Source organism: Lygodium microphyllum, chromosome 4 (assembly GCF_053477565.2).
Source record: "Lygodium microphyllum isolate KBCC chromosome 4, Lygodium_microphyllum_v1.1.10, whole genome shotgun sequence".
Lineage (NCBI taxonomy): Eukaryota > Viridiplantae > Streptophyta > Polypodiopsida > Schizaeales > Lygodiaceae > Lygodium > Lygodium microphyllum.
In genome coordinates this window covers 143,216,326-143,233,529 of record NC_141138.1, presented here as the reverse complement: position 1 = coordinate 143,233,529, position 17,204 = coordinate 143,216,326, and the positions used below count along the sequence as shown (strand labels likewise).

At 37.7% G+C, this 17,204-nt stretch overlaps 1 non-coding gene across 1 annotated transcript; it reads right to left on the bottom strand.

Moving 5' to 3' along the window:
* Positions 1-5,719: 5,719 nt before the first annotated feature.
* Positions 5,720-5,793, bottom strand: TRNAT-AGU (transfer RNA threonine (anticodon AGU)). The gene has a single exon. It is a non-coding gene; the product is annotated as a tRNA-Thr (tRNA).
* Positions 5,794-17,204: the final 11,411 nt, after the last annotated feature.

Genomic DNA, 17,204 nt, shown 5'->3' with positions numbered 1-17,204 from the left:
TATGTATGACACTTTTACTATGTTCCAAGTGGTGGAAAACATTATTGAGATGTAGTTTGAAAACCAAAATGTCACTTCTAAGACATATATTTTATGATGTGATGTACAAAGCCATTTTTAAATTCATATTTATTTTCTTACTGTCTATATGAACTCTATATATACATGATACAAAACCATCTTGATGCTTGTTTGAAATTTGTGTAAACAGCATGACATTACATGTGTTACGAATGACAATGTTTTCTTTATCTTTTTTCTTATTTTTTTGAATTTTTAACATCAAATTTAACATTGAACAATCAAACAATGCTAAAAGCAAAAAGAAACAACCCTAAAAAGCAAAACAATCTATTTCTCTCAAAATCAACAAGTACACAAAGGAGCAAATGGTGTTCAAGTAGCTCAATGTGAGAAGGTGAGAGAAGGAGAAGATAAGGAAGCAATCATGAGGTGAATATGATGAAGCTATGAGGTGATGACACAGCAAAGAGATGAAGACCAAGTATGTATGTTTTCATTCTTTGTTTTTGGTTTTTGTTATTTGCTAGTGATTGGCATTACTTGTATTGTCATTGTTGTGCCATAGTTGCATTGAGGTGGGTTTGACTATAATTGTTCCTTATTGATCTTTATAAGCACATTGATTTCATAAAAAAGAAAATTACATAAATGGAGTTGCATATAAGGAACATTGTCGTTTTTGTGGCAACCATTACTATGGCAAGCTATGGTAGTTGTGCAACTATATTGCTATTGTGCCCTAGTGCCCTGCTGAGAGAGAGAGAGAGAGAGAGAGAGAGAGAGAGAGAGAGAGAGAGAGAGAGAGAGAGAGAGAGAGAGAGAGAGAGAGAGAGAGAGAGAGAGAGAGAGAGAGAGAGAGAGAGAGAGAGAGAGAGAGAGAGAGAGAGAGAGAGAGAGAGAGAGAGAGAGAGAGAGAGAGATGCCATACAAATCGATACTTGTGTCTTGATCTCATGTACTTGTGTTCCCTCCCACACATATACACAAATCATTTAATTAGTACAATAAATATGATTAATTATATACATATATAGTGAAATATATTACACTATTTTGAGAAAAAAAGTCATGCTCAATAGCACTAAATGGATAATCTAGTTATTAATCATATTCAATAATATTCGATACATATTATAACTAAATAAATAGTGAGACTAGTGTTATAATTAGTGTATAGTATTGTAATCAATTAACTAATTAGTTAGAGAGAGCATGGGTATTTATAGTTAACTATTTCATTAACTAATTAATTATTTAGTTAGTGTATAGTGTTGAGAGAGAGAGAGAGAGAGAGAGAGAGAGAGAGAGAGAGAGAGAGAGAATACGTAGGTGAGTGAGTGGGAGAGATACATATATAGTCATTTAACTACTTGGTCCTTTCTCATTAAATAACTCATATTTTACTCATTTGGTTTTGTCCCATAGATGTTGGCTTTACTTTACCGAAGTCAACTACAATCTTAATATATACGATCTTTTACAAGATTAGAATATACCCTTTTAGTAAAGGAAAATAAAGAAAAGTGCACGTCTTCTCAAATGACGAGGGAATGTTACCTTTTCCCATTATTTGTTGAAGTCACTGTATGGTAGTGTAGTTACATAGAAAGTGTCATATTATGTCAATCAAAGTTAAGGTAAGGTAGCATACTTTCTCTTATGCAAAGATGGATTATGATTCATCGACACATACTTATATGCGTTTTCTTTAGTTTTAGATCATAATTATTGTGAAGCATGTAACTCTTGATCTACTTTACTATGGTGAGTACTTTCTTTATGCAATTTGGATTGGGTGTAGATAAATCATATAACTCTTGGTCTACTTTACTATGGTGAGTACTTCCTTTGTGCAATTTGGATTGGGTATAATGTATCACACAATGTAGTGAGCCATAGAACACCTTAAGTGTCCATTTGGATCTCATATCATTTGACTATGTTCTTGTAACTCAAATTGTGTATTACCCATATGTTCATGTGATGTATTGAGTCAAATCAAACTCTCTAATATAATGAAATTTTTTGAAGCAATATTGTCTTTTTGAGAAATGATATGCTATTAATTCCATTCTATTTTGTGTAACCATCATGATCAATGTGACAGTTTCAAATTCAATTTGTATTTGTGTTAGTGTACATATGTATTAGTCGATTTAGTTTTCTTGCGACTAAGTATAAATGGAGAACCATAGGCCAATGCTTGAAGTATCCTATGGATAGATAGATAAGGATGATGAGGAAGATTTTGGTAGCCCTTTAGAGCTTTCAATTAGCACACAATGTCTACAAAATTTATTATAGAGCTTTATGTAAGGTATAAGGTCATCACGCCTTGAATCTACCTAGATAGGCATTGTATGTATTTTATTTGGTAATGACATTATTACTTATGCATTATAAAAGCACAAAAATATTTTAGTAAGCATATTGAATTCCATAAAACCAAGCATTATGTCAACAACTATCCATCTAAGTTGGTTTATACCAATCCCATAATATTTACACTTTATTCAAAATGTTTTGAAATGTATACATGCATTCTTTTTTTAGATATAGTACATACGTCCAAAATGTCTACCAAGGGGGAGGGGGAGGGGGAAAGGGTGCATCTTTCCTCCTCTCATCACCCAATATAATGCATGTTATAAACTTGAAGATTAGAATGACCATGCTATATTGTCTCGAAAAAATGAGCATACTCACCTTCTAGCTTAACGTACAACTTCTTCTTTCCTATTCTTCATATTTTTGATTGACAGTGTGCTTAAATTGGAGAGATGCCATTGGAGTTATACACCTGAGCTGAATGAATTTTAGTTTTATAGAATGAACTGAGAGAAGAATACAAGAGAGGTCGAAGAAAATGGGCAACTTCATTGTGAGAAGATAGACTCGATAGACATAGAAAAGAGAATACACATGATAGAGAAAGGGGGTGTAGGAGGGTTAAATTGGATTTTATAAGGGAAACTAGAATGGAGGAGAAGAACTTAGAGAGAAGAGGTATCCAAGGGTTTTTGGAAATTTACCTCCAAATATATTTTCAAAAAGATAAAAATTAAAAACGATTATTGAATGAGGAGAGAGGAAGAAGTTTAAGAAAATTCTTTGCAGATAATATACAAAAGCCAAATGAGATTGAAAACGTGGAGAGAGAACGGGCTTATTTTAGTATTCTTCTCTCTACTTTTCCTTGTTTCAAGGAGGAGGGAAAGGGGGGGCTAAAAGGCCCAAAAGAGAGTATATATTTTTCCTAATGCTCTCTCTCTCTCTCTCTCTCTCTCTCTCTCTCTCTCTCTCTCTCTCTCTCTCCAAATGTATTCTTTTGTAAGTTATGTTAAAAAAAATTCAACTATAGTTTACATGGTTTCAAATATATGTTTTATACACCACTTATCATCCTTCACTTTATTATCATTAAAATTAGGATATTATTATGGTTAGCATCATGTATGTCAATTATAACTAATATTATATACACAATGTCATAGTTTTTCATTGTCATTATATTTATATATGTATGATCATTATGTATGACACTTTTACTATGTTCCAAGTGGTGAAAAACATTATTGAGATGTAGTTTGAAAATCAAAATATCAGTTCTAAGACATATATTTTATGATGGGATGTATAAAGCCATTTTTAAATTCATATTTATTTTCTTACTATCTATATGAACTCTATATATACATGATACAAAACCATCTTGATGCTTGTTTGAAATTTGTGTAAACATCATGACATTACATGTATGGTTACATGTGTTACGAATGACAATCTTTTCTTTATCTTTTTCCTTATTTTTTTGAATTTTTAACATCAAATTTAACATTGAACATCAAACAATGCTAAAAGAAAAAAGAAACAACCCTAAAAAGTAAAACAATCTAATTATCTCAAAATCAACAAGTACACAAAGGAGCAAATGGTGTTCAAGCAGCTCAATGTGAGAAGGTGAGAGAAGGAGAAGATAAGGAAGCAATCATGAGGTGAAGATGATGAAGCTATGAGGTGATGACATAGCAAAGAGATGAAGACCAAGTATGTATGTTTTCATTCTTTGTTTTTGGTTTTTGTTATTTGCTAGTGATTGGCATTACTTGTATTGTCATTGTTGTGCCATAGTTGCATTGAGGTGGGTTTGACTATAATTGTTCCTTATTGATCTTTATAAGCACATCAATTTCATAAAAAAGAAAATTACATAAATGGAGTTGCATATAAGGATACATTGTTGTTTTTGTGGCAACCATTACTATGGCAAGCTATGGTAGTTGTGCCACTATATTGCTATTGTGCCCTAGTGCCATGCTGATGAGAGAGAGAGAGAGAGAGAGAGAGAGAGAGAGAGAGAGAGAGAGAGAGAGAGAGAGAGAGAGAGAGAGAGAGAGTCATGCCATACCAATCGATACTTGTGTCTTGATCTCATGTACTTGTGTTCCCTCCCACACACACACACACACACACACAAATCATTTAATTAGTACAATAAATATGATTAATTATGTACATATATAGTGAAATATATTACACTAAAGTCTTGCTCAATAGCACTAAATGGACAATCTAGTTATTAATCATATTCAACAATATTTGATACATATTATAAATAAATAAATAGTGACACTAGTGTTATAGTCAATTAACTAATTAGTTAGAGAGAGTGTGTGTATAGTTAGTGTATACCATTGTAATCAATTAACTAATTAGTTAGAGAGAGCATGGGTATTTATAGTTAACTAACTCATTAACTAATTATTTATTTAGTTATAGTGTTGAGAGAGAGAGAGAGAGAGAATACGTAGGTGAGTGAGTGGGAGAGATACATATATAGTCATTTAACTACTTGGTCCTTTCTCATTAAATAACTCATATTTTACTCATTTGGTTTTGTCCCATCGATGTTGGCTTTATTTTACCACCGTCAACTACAATATTAATATATACGATCTTTCACAAGATTAGAATATGCCCTTTTTTCTTTTTGAAATAATGAATAGTAAAGGAAAGTAAAGAAAAGTGTACGTCTTCTCAAATGACGAGGGAATGTTACCTTTTCCCATAATTATGAAACAATGAAAAGACTTGTGTGCCAACTCTCTAATATGTTACTTGTATAGCATTTAAAGTGTTTTCTAATGTGATTGCTATGCTTTTACAAAGTTTTAAGTATTTTAGAAAAAGTAGTGAAATGTGAAAGCCACCATATCTTAAATGTTAGACCAATCAACTTTCTAGTTTTTGCTTTTATATTTTACAAGGTATCTTCATTAACACAATGTCTCAAGTTATATGATAAATTTTTAGCCAAATTGTATTAGCTAAAAACTTGTGAGTGGTTTTCATTTGATGCATGCTTTAATTCTCTTGATGTATGGAGTGTGTCTTAATGTCCTAGTTTCAAGGACATTGGTGTGAAAGCATTGGGTAAGCCCAAGTAGACAGAGCCTACATGTGTAAGCGAGTGAGTGGAGAGAGTCGTGCACATGCACACACACACGCAGGTGCATGTAAGTGGATGTGTCTTCTCTTTATGTCGCTGTGACAAAAAGATGAGAGTTAGGGATAAACTCTAATTGACTGACCGACTTTACAAGGTCGTGGGACTACACTTCTCAAAAGCTTGACTCAGTCTTGAGCGGAGGAAAGAATAATGCATTTTATTTCCCCTCGGAGCAAAACAGACACGTGCTTCCACTGAGAGTTGAACTCAGGACCTCCCGCTTACTAAACGGGTGCTCTAGCCAACTGAGCTATAGAAGCTTGTATGCACTGCCAATGCATTTTTTACAGAATATAACAGCTATCTACACATTATCAAAACATGCTTGGGCACTTTATCTTATTCCTCGAAGCATATATATGTTAACGTCACGCAAGTCACTCACTGACGCAATCGGACATTGGAGGAAGATGGGAAGCATGGTTGAGCTTGATTGGGCAACGCATCAATTTGTGATTTCCTCGTTGATCATTCATTCTTCACTACTGTCTTGGACAAATGCTGCTTGTGACCCGACATGAAAACTTGAGCAGATTGGGACGTACGCCATTAACACAAGGACTTTTAGAAACATTCCCACTACAATTCCCATATTGTGAATTATGATGATATCATGAGGTTCTGCTAAGGAGGCACCACACATATCTAGCTGGGTGGGTGCGGGTTGGTGGCAGCGGGGTGCCACCCCCGGAAACTCATGATGTTGATCAACACTGTTACAGGGAAAAACAAGAGACAAGAGCCTTTCTTCCCATATGGGAAAATGCCTAAATCTTGTGTAGGTTTGGCCCTGATGAGCCCAATTGGTGCACCTACAAATTACCAGTCTCGCTTTTCTCCAAATAATACGCGCCTGTAGTAGACATTGAAAAACAAAAAAGCCAAGCAACATGACCAACTAATAAGCTGCATGAGCTTCTCAATGTTTGCCTGTTGGAGATATTCCCAATAGTGAGCTGAAACATTATTCCGCCATAGGCTTTACGAGTTCGCCACAAGTCACCATCCATTAAGTGCCAAGCAGATGATGGTCATCATCAACCACAATCAAACATCCACAAGCCTTGCTTGTAAGCTCTTCAAGTTGATCCATGAGAAGGCTATGTGATAACTGCAACAATACTGCTACTACTCATCCTTGAAAGTTAGAATTCCTTGAGCACAGCTCTTAAGTGTGGCTCTGTAACATTCCACAGCAGCTTACAGACCAACATATCACAGATTTCTAGGTGCAGAGTTCCTCCATCATCCGCCAATCTATGAAGCAGTTGGAACTCTTTGTTATACAAAGATCCTAGCAGCGTGGTTGGGCTCATTCTTCAGCAACCTTGTTTGGAAGGTCTAAAGGTCTACACTCCAGAGTGTGCCATAAGGTTGCATTGCCATGAATAGTGGGTGATGTCCACGGACAAGCAGCATTGTGGAGAGCTGCGTAATACACCGGGCATGGGTACTAAGGGAGTTGGCTTAACATGCACATGAGAAAGACTGCAACATATAATCGAAGTTTCGACCGAATCGCAAAAATCATTGCTGCTGCAGAAGACGAGCTAGGGGTTTCTTGATTTGCCCAGCACGATGGTTAAAAGCATGCCGATCCTTGGGTCAGGTTCTTAGCCTGCATCAGGGCGATGCCAATACTGTCCTCAAACAACATCTGGATCGCCGCAGATCAGACCGGGGGGGTTTGAACATGGATGCATGTCACTGATGTTCTCGACCCACCATGAGAAAGCCGCCTTCCAGCTGCCTCGGTCACCATAGCTATATATATTGGTGACGCCAATCTGTAGCATTTGGTATGTACGGCACCAGCAACCCAAGTGAAACCTTCTAGAAATTGGCTGAATGTTATTAAACCTTCCTCAGCTCGTTGCCTTCAACAACCACAGGATTCTAGCCTCATGACCCTTTGTCCTCCATAGCCAACGTCACAGCCTTCTTCGGTCCTTTCTGATATGCAGAAATGGAGATCCAGTTCTTGATGCACCTAGGGGCTTCTGCCCTCTCTCCAGTCTCAACAATGTACTCATTGGCGCGACACAACACGATCACAATGTAGTATAGATATAGATTAACCAAATCAGCTTTCAAGTGGTATGGATACTAGAGTCTACCACCTAACTAGCGTTCACATAAAACCCAGGTTTAATGCGAAATGAATAGCAAATTTTTTGAAAGTACAATCCTCAAAATTTAAGGTGAAAGCTTTCGACGTGAATAAATCATTCTATTGCTTACAAAGATATCTAGCGTCGCATTACCTACTAGAGCTTGCGCCACTGTCCACAAGCTATTCACACTGGCAACTAGTTGCAAGAGATATCTTAGACTTATCGAGTTTGGAAACCATCAACTTTTATGTGTGACTTCCTACCACAATGGGGCTTTCCATGGCACACCAAAAACTTCACCACACCTAGCTTCCCAGAGAGCTTTGAACGTGAACTTAAGGTAGAAGGTTTAAGACTTTCAACTATAGAAAAATTTTAGCTATAAAAATGGTAAATACATATAATTTGACTCAAAGATACATCCAAAGTTTTGAGTTAAAAGTTTGTGATGCTTTTCATGAACACTACACTCGACCTATGGTTCATAATATTAGCATGGGAGGCATGCTGACAAATAGCTCTTTCCGACCTTTTAACACTTGGGGTAAGGCTATTGGCATCTTCCTTAGAAATGCCGAGAAAAGCAAATGATGTATGACCAGATGTATGCCCATAAGTGGCTTTGTATGGAAGATAGACATACGATGTATGCTCTAGGAAGAGACAAATAGAATCCCATAAGCACAGTGAGGTAGAGTGGTACTATCCAAATGCTATATAAGCATGTACTTAACTCCCATTTCAATGTAATGGAACTATCAGTTTGAGTCATTGTCACTATCATTGTCCATCTTACACAAGAGTGTGTTTATGAGTCCAAGCTTCCATCTTCGAACCTAATTCGCTTGTGTAACAATTAGTCTATCTAAGTCTATGTCACCATGAGTTGTGTATTCATCTTCCATCCTCCATAGCTCCTGCCATGCTCTAAATCCATATTTTTGACATGGTATCAAAGCTCAATTGGGCATGGCATAGCTCCATACACTACTTCTCTAGTCTCCCTTCACGTCTGGTCATCTCTATCCAGCTCACATCCACAACTCTTGACCATCTTCAACTTCATCTTCATCTTTCACCTTGTGGCAGCCATAGCTAGATTGCACCTACCCATCTTGGAGCTTTTAGATCTCTCTCTATAGGCCATATCTTCCAGTGATTCCTTCTGAAGAAATCTTCCTTTTCTTAGGGCGCTTCCTTCTGGCACTTCAAACATAGACATTGGTGGTCTGCAACTTCAGCATTCGCAAAATTCATGGTCATTGTCCTAGTTGCACATGTGTGCTATCGTACGGTTGGATTTGTGCCTGTGTGCTGCAACGTCCACTCTAACCATAGGGCTTTGAAATCCCACTACCTAAGCTTCCTTCTCATCAAATCTTGCACCAAATGATCCATCCCATGAGTTGCAGAAGACAAAACATCAGTCAGGTTCAGAAACCCTAACTATGGACTCCATAGCCACTCAAGCTTCAAGCTCATCTTTCACTTCAATCTCTTACTTTCTTCAACTCAACCTTGTCAATGCCACTCTAACCTACTGTAACAATAAGTATCCAGCAAGGAATCATAACAAATCAGCAAGCAAGTGCTCCAACATCAAGATTCAACTTGGAGATTCAAGAACAATATAGTATCTTTTTCATACTCATTCAGTGTTGATAAACACTAATCTTCTTGTGTATATTGACACATTGAAGTATAATTCTTTTGTTGAGAAAACTTAGAATTTGAAGCTCATTCTTAGTTGTGGGAATTACCAAAATAAGATTCTTTTATGAAGATACTTGTTATGAAGAGTGATACAACTCTCCTTACCAAATTGTGCTACTACATAGAAGATGCCTTTATTCTATCTACAAGAAGAAATGTAGATGCCCACTCTAAAGTGCAATCAATGATTTCATTTGAAGTTTTTGAAGACATTCCAGCTGCCTAGGTCATCATACAAAACTCAAAGTTGGTGGTACCTTTGCTTGAGGGGGAGAAGAAGAGAAAAGTCAAAGTCAAAGAAGCTGCAAGCAAAGTAAAGAGAGTGACAAAGCAAGAAAAATGAAGTACAAGATGTTGTATGATCTCAAGAGAAATTTTGATGTAATGCCAAGCCATGAGTCAAAGCCATATGAAACCCCAAAATCTATGCATCCCAAGATTTATGTCATGGTTCAACAAGTAATGTCAAATCACATCAATGTACCTATTTGTTTTCATCTCAAACTCATTGAGAAAAAGAACCTTACAAAGAAGAGTAGAGCACAAGATAATGAAGAATGAGTCAAAGATAAAAAGCATGAAGAAAAGACCAAGAAGAACAAAGACAATAATATGAAGACCAAGAAGATCGAGGACATCACCAAAGGATGCCAAAGAAGCAAAAGAAAAATGAAGAAGATACATTCCGCTGTGTTGACAACAAAAAATTTCCCATAAGTGGATCATGTTTTAACATAGTGGATCTTTATTTCCCATAGTGGATCTTATTTCCCCTAGTGGATATAAAAGCCCTTACCAAAGAGATAAAGTTTCAAGCCTTAACTTGATTAGGTTGCCAAAGAGCTAGTCTCTCGGGCCATGTCATCATGTAGGGGGGGGCAAAAATCTAGCAAGGGTAGAGACTCATGATTTGAGGGGGAGGGGGGTGTTGAGAAAAGAAAATGATGTATGACCATATGTATACCCATAAGTGGCTTTGTATGGAAGACAAACATATGATGCATGTTCTAGGAAGAGACGATAGAATCCCATAAGCACAGTGAGGTAAAGTGGTTATATCTAAATTCTATATAAGCATGCACTTGACACTCTTTTCAATGTAATGGAAATATCAATTTGAGTCACTGTGTGTGTCATTGTCCATCTTACACAAGAATGTGTTTATGAGCCCAAGCTTCCATCTTGGAACCTAATTCACTTGTGTAACAATTAGTCTATTTAAGTCTATGTCACCATGAGTTGTGTATTCATCTTCCATCCTCCATAGCTCTTGCCATGCTCTAGATCCATGTTTTTAACAAGAAGCACATGTGGAAGAATACCATTGAGTAAAATTGCTCAAGCTTCCAAAAGTGCCATGATGTCTACTCCATCTAGGAATGCCAATTGCCAAATCATCAATTGATTTAGAGCCATTCCACATGTAGGTTAATCAACTTAGGAGAGAGAAAGGGACAACTTGAAATTTAGGGACACGTGCAAGTTGAAGCTTGACATTGATCCCAATGAATATCCAATGAAGCTCAATGAAGGGATTCAAGATGACAAAAATGCCTTTAAACAATCTATTTTTCGAAGGCCACATGGAATGACTAGTTGAAGTTTGAATGGTTCCTCTATTTTTGAGGGTGCTACATAAACTCTCCAAGTTTCTATTGAATGTATGTCAAGTTATGGTTATGTGATTAACACACATCCACACACAATCAAGTGCATATTGTGTCAGATTCTTGTGCAAGTTAATTGACTTAGGCATGTCTTAGTCCTCAACGAATTTTGTAAGCCCTTACATAGCTTGATCTAGTTGAATGAGATAAGCATACAATGCTGAGATCAATACAACTGTCGTTTCCTTCTCATGATTGTGCCTATTAAGGCACATAGGGATTAGCTATTGGATGAAGTAATGATGGTACATTGAACAAATCCAACTTCCCTCATCTCATATGACATTCTCTGTGGCAAAATATTTCTCTACCTCAAGAGTAGAAGCACTAAACTCAAGTAGTGCCAAGTAATGAATTGATTTTTAAAAGGGCCGTGACCCAAATTACCTTGTCACTGTCATAATTAAGATCATTGCAATCAAATGTACTCGAAATTACTTGGAAAAATGTTACATCCGTACAATGATAAGTGTGATTGTTTATGTGATTTGCATATGGGGATCAAAACACTCTCTCAACAGACATATTTCTCTAATGATTTGTAAGAAAGAGGGGTAGGGGTGCATTTTTTGTGTGGAAACATGTAATTAGCTAAATGAAAATTGAATTGCCTCTAGACCCACTTGAAAATGGGCAACCTCCTCCCTAGGAAGAGAAATATTTCCTCCTTTAAAATTTGAATGTGGTAGGTGCAAGGGCTTGGAGCTCATCACATAGCTAATAAGGTCTTTTGAGTGTGCTTACATATAGCTTGGTGGTGACCCCAAAGACACAGAACGTGGGTCACTATTCAGGCGACAAAGGCTTCTTCTAGCTATGGGTTGCAAGGTTTCTATTGGCAATGGTTAGCCACATAGTACCACTCGCAGTGGTGGGGACTATTGGAGTCAATAAGAAGGGAAGAGGGACACCACTGAGCGAGGGAGGCAATCTATGGCAAATGCTTTGCCCTAGATCACTCAATGGTGGTGACCCTGAAAAACTATCAAAGCAAGGACCATGACCATGGGGGGAGGGAGAAAAATCTCAAATATGTAGTGCTCGAGGATGTTTATGAGAATCAAAATGCAACCTTACCCCACAAATAGTTCATGGTGTGGTGGTAGAATCATGAATGTAGCATAGGTCACCACCAAGCAAGAAGACTTATCCCTAGGAGCCCCCACATTGCTTGGTGTTGATCGTCGGGTGTACTAAAAACCATATGGATCACCATTGAGAGAGGGAAGCTTCTCCCTAGGTGTGAGACCTCCCACATTGCTTGATTTTAAAACTCGTATGCACTGAATGCTATATGGGTCACATGGATCACCACCGAGTGAGGGATGCTTCTCCTTAGGCTTAAGAGCTCCTATATTATCACTTGGTGTTGACTCTCAGGTGCACTAAATGCCATATGGATCACCATTGAGCGAGGGAGACTTCTCTCTACACTTAAGAGCTCCCACATTTCTTGATGTTGACTCTCGGGTGCACTAAACATCATATGGATCACCATCAAGCAAGGGAGGCTTCTCCCTAGGTGTAAGACCTCCCACATTGCTTGGTTTTGACCCTTGTGTACATTGAATTCTATATGGGTCACATGGGTTACCATTGAGTAAGAGAGGCTTCTCCCTAGGCTTAAGAGCTTCCACATTGCTTGATGTTGATTGTCAGGTACATTGAATGCTACATGGGTCACCATTGAGTGAGGGAGGCTCCTCCCTAGGAATAAGACCTCCCACATTGCTTGGTTTTGATACTCTTGTGCATTGAATGCTAATGGGTCACCATAGAGAAAGGGAGGCTTCTCCGTAGGCATAAGACCTCCCACATCATTTGCTTTTGATCCTTGTGTGCATTGAATGCTATATGGGTCACATGGATCACAACCAAGCCAAGGAGGCTCCTCCCTAGGCTTAAGATCTCCCACATCGCTTCTAATAGTTAACCCTCAAATACATTGAATGCTATATGGATCACCACCGAGTGAGGGAGTCTTTTCCCTAAGTGTAAGATCTCCCATATTCTTAGTTTTGACCCTTGTATGCATTGAATGTTATATAGGTCAAATGGGTTAGCGCCAAGCAAGGAAGGCTTCTCCCTAGGATTGAGAGCCTCCACATCACTTGGTTTTGATCATTGTATGCATTGAATGCCATATGGGTCACCATAGAGCAAGGGAAGCTTCTCCTTAGGCTTAAGGGTGGGCACATTGCTTGGTGTTGACTCTCATATGCACTGAATGCCATATGGGTCACCATAAAGCTTCCTAAGAGATGTCAAGTGATACTCGAGAGTTAGACATACCATGGCACTCTTTTGAATAACAATGCTTTATGTATATAAAGTTTGTTTTTTTGGGGGGAGAGGGTTCAACTGCGAAAATTATGTGGATACAAAGCAATCACGCCTACTAATGTAGTCTTGGTAGAGATTTTGACTAGTCTAATAGTACCAAATTTGGTGATAATGCATCACCAAATTTGGTACTGTAAAGGTTTAGTCTCTTTGTTGGTTACCCTAGAAAGGTCCAAAACTAGAGAACCATATGCAACAAGCTCTTACAAATTGAAAATGTGAGATCATACAATAATGTTACTTTGATGTCACCATTGACCACAAGCACTCTATGCATGAGCATACATTGGAAGGTTTGACCCTCCAGTGTTTTGAAAAAAAATGCAAACACAGATTTGTATAGATGTGTAAAGGTTAAATTTACAGCCTAAAAAAGAAGTCAAAGCCTACTAAAGGCTTTAAAGTTTAGTAGTCACTTTATATGTGTTTCTTACATCCTAAGAAACATTAGAATTTGACACACACCTCCACTTTTCATAGGACATTTTGTTTTGGACCTTGCCAATCCCAATTACATGGAAATTTTGAACATTGTCAATCTATTGACAAACATAGTAAATTTAGATGCAAAGAGGTTTGACCAACAACAATGTTGGTAATGACTTGCAATTGTGGAAACCTGCTACTAGGAAGAAACTAAGGAGGAATGGAATGAACATGAAGCTTTCCCATTGTGTTCTTCTTCCAAGTTTGGTTGCATGCAACTAAGCCTATCTTCCCCCTATCCCTATTCTTGTCAAGCACAAAGTACAAGGAGAAGGGGATGAGAAAAGAGAATAGTCTCTCTCCTATGAGGGAGGGAAAAGTATGTCATAGCTCCCCAAAATGATGGCTAATACTGGTACCTCAAGTCCATCTCTAATCCCGCAATTCAAAACTATCTCGGCCTCAATCATGACTATGATAGGAGCATCGCTTCATGATGATTCAATAGGGATTACTAAATCTCTAACATCTACTTATAATCCCTTATTTAACACTGTCTATTGTAATACTAACCTTCATCAGAATATCTGGAAAAACACAATCCCCCAAAATGGTAAGACTTGGAATGCAACAATTGATGAAAGACGACTGCATGTAATACACAGGAGGATCTTTGGCTACTGTATTAGCTCCTAAAACCAACACAAGAGCATTAAAACTCCATCAAAACACTCAATCCAATGGATACCTATAGAAGACTTCTCGAAGTTAGTGCAACCATGTACAAGGAGGCTATTCATTAACTGCACATTCAACCCAAAAGGAAAGAAAAAAAAAGATGAGATGCCACCATCTCCAAGTGAGGAAGAATTAATAATTCATGAGGCTGTAACAACTATTACTTTAAGAATGTGAAATGGGAAATTCAAGAAAAGGGCCCTGGTAGGCTTGTGCCATGGCCCCTGCTCTCCCACAGAGTTCGGGCGTGCTTAGATAAAGTCAAATTAGGAATTGATAGGGTGTAGGGTTGTAGAGATGAATTATATGCCCAACAGTTTCTTCTTTTTTCTATTTGAAACAGAGGAAATGCTATTGCAAATTCTAGGTATCAGTTAATGGATGAGTAAAAATTCCCCCGTGACCCTATTTGAATTATTCCCAAGTTTTAACCCCCATGCAGACAAGCCATCCGAAGTCCCTTTCTAGGTTGAGCTCATTGACCTACCAAGAAATCTCTTCCCCTTTGTCAGAACGCTAGTAGCTCCATTAAGGAGATTATTAGGTCAAAGACCAACAAATCTTATCAACCCTCCCATGGGCAACCTCTAATTCCATTTGGTTCAACATCTTCCATGGTTGCATAAAGGGGGATCAAATAGGGCAAGCCTCCTACAGACCCGACCAAGAAAGGTTTGACATCCTGGAAAGATCTATGGGACTATGATAGGGGGCAATGGAAAAATTTGGAACAGCTAAGAGTACCAATGAGTCTTGGGCAAGAAGGCTTAATACTCATCCAATAAAGAATTAACTGCTAGACACCCTATCTTAGCTAAGCAATCCAACTAAATGTAAGCTTTAATGTAAGAGGGCTATATTGGCAAGAGAAAAAACCTCTACTCTCGCTACCCACAATAGTAGATGCAAACTAAATAGGTGTCCTAGCCAATGAAAGTACAGATTTAAGATTATATGAAACAGTGTAATACATCCAAAAATCTCATGTTTAATGTGGCTAATCATGCACCAAGAACTATGAACAAACAACAAGGTAAACAAATTAGGTATTGGTTCTAGTATATGTTAAATATGTCACAAAGGTATGGAAACTATCTCTCGTTTATTTCTGAACTATGCAGCCAATACTAATATCTTGAATGTTATGCACGTACTAATAGCTCCTTATCACCCCTCTACAATCACATGGAAAGAACTGCTAATGGGAGAAATCTATGGATTGCCCCTAGTAATTTGGAGTTAGTTAAGTGGCCTCATTTTTTGGTGCATCTAGTTATCAAAGAATAAGCAAATATTTGAAAAGAGTATGCATGATCCAATTCACACATTCAATTTTGAAGTTCGTGTACAGGTTATGCATATCATTAGAGAAGGAACACAAGAAATGTCTCGACACTAAAGCAAATCAGCTAGGACCTATGGATGAAAATTAAGAGATTGCATAGAAATGCAGATTCGAGGCTCGTTGGACTAGAGATCGCAAGGAGAGAAGCTCTAATGGAAGACTTGACCACCACTTCATCCTCTGACAAAGTAATGGGTACCCTTCTTGAGAGAGCACAAGATTGCAACTTCATTCAAATCGAATGAATAATAGAACAAGCCTACCACTAATGACAATCATTGTAAATGATTGTACATAACTTTGAACTTACTAGTAAAATAGCCAGTGTGATAGTCTCCAAGAGATCAATTTTGGTTCAAGTTAGGTTAATAATGTTAGTAGAAATTGGCAAGACACCCTAGTGGCTAGTCAAGTTAAGTCCAAGGTTAGATTTCCTAGTTAAAAATTCATTGATGTGACAACTCCCTTTTTACTATTTTAATACAAATTAACGTTACAATAGAGAACCCACCTTAACCCTTAAGAGTAAAAAGATTAGATATTTATCAAGCACATATTATATGCTTTAATTTCTTAAATATTGGATGAGCATTCATTATTATTGCCCATCCAAAAACTTAACAGTTCCATATAGATTGACAAATTTTTAGGTTGACATCTCGATGAAAAGTTCCATGTTATTTTGCCATCCTTACTAGACTAGTTGGAGACCCTTGGACTAGCTTTCCATCTTGAGTTTAATCTTGTTGTATACCAATTGAATCTCTACTTCAATGTGAGCCCCAATCCAAATCAGACAGCAGAGGTATCTCAGTGGTGCCCTGAGCTATATTGTCTTAAAATTGATCTCTACCAGCCAACTTGGGGGAGGGTCCCATGAGAGCATGATTATCTATGCTTTTTCCCTTTTGATTTTAGAGTTGGATGGGATAGCAAAGTCTTTATATGTATGAAGGAGTTCTTTCGTGGAAGACTACCCTAAACCCCATCACTTTTCAAAAAGGTTGCCCCAAATGCCATCACTTAGCGGGTTCCTATAGAAAAAACGATTATGAAAGCATATCATAAGCTTTTTCAAAATCCATGATCAAAAGGAGGTCTCCAATCTGCATGCCTTTCTCACCTCTCAAACACAATTCTCACCCTCACCACATATGAGGGTTGCGATCATGCGATATAAGGGCCCTCTTAAACAAAATTCTCACCCTCACCACATATGAGGGTCGCAACCATGTGATATGAGGGACACGGCCATGCGATATAAGGGCCCTCTACCATTGATATGGGGATCTCTTGCTTTCTGGTGATCCATGTGGACTTTGCCT